This window comes from Myotis brandtii, unplaced genomic scaffold, assembly GCF_000412655.1.
Source record: "Myotis brandtii unplaced genomic scaffold, ASM41265v1 scaffold975, whole genome shotgun sequence".
NCBI lineage: Eukaryota > Metazoa > Chordata > Mammalia > Chiroptera > Vespertilionidae > Myotis > Myotis brandtii.
In genome coordinates this window covers 91,442-91,725 of record NW_005372049.1, presented here as the reverse complement: position 1 = coordinate 91,725, position 284 = coordinate 91,442, and positions in this window count along the sequence as shown.

Sequence of the window (284 nt, the reverse complement as noted above, 5' to 3'; positions counted from 1 at the left end):
TCGTGGCTGCGGCCATGTTCCCGCTGATTTAACCCGGGAAGCGGGCGGGTCCCGGCCTCCAGCCCGTCCACTGGGGTCTCGGGTCCAGGGGAGGGGACGCAGGCCCGTGGGGAAGGAGGGAGGTGTTTCGGGGCCAGGTTTCCAGCCCCCAAAGTCGGCATGTCCTCGCCTCCGGGAGGCAGAGCCAGGCACCGCCACTCCGCGTGGGGACGGCCCGTCCATCAGCATCAGCTCGCGCTCCTTCCTCCCGTGCATCTCATGCCCTTCCCTCCCTCCGACCCCGA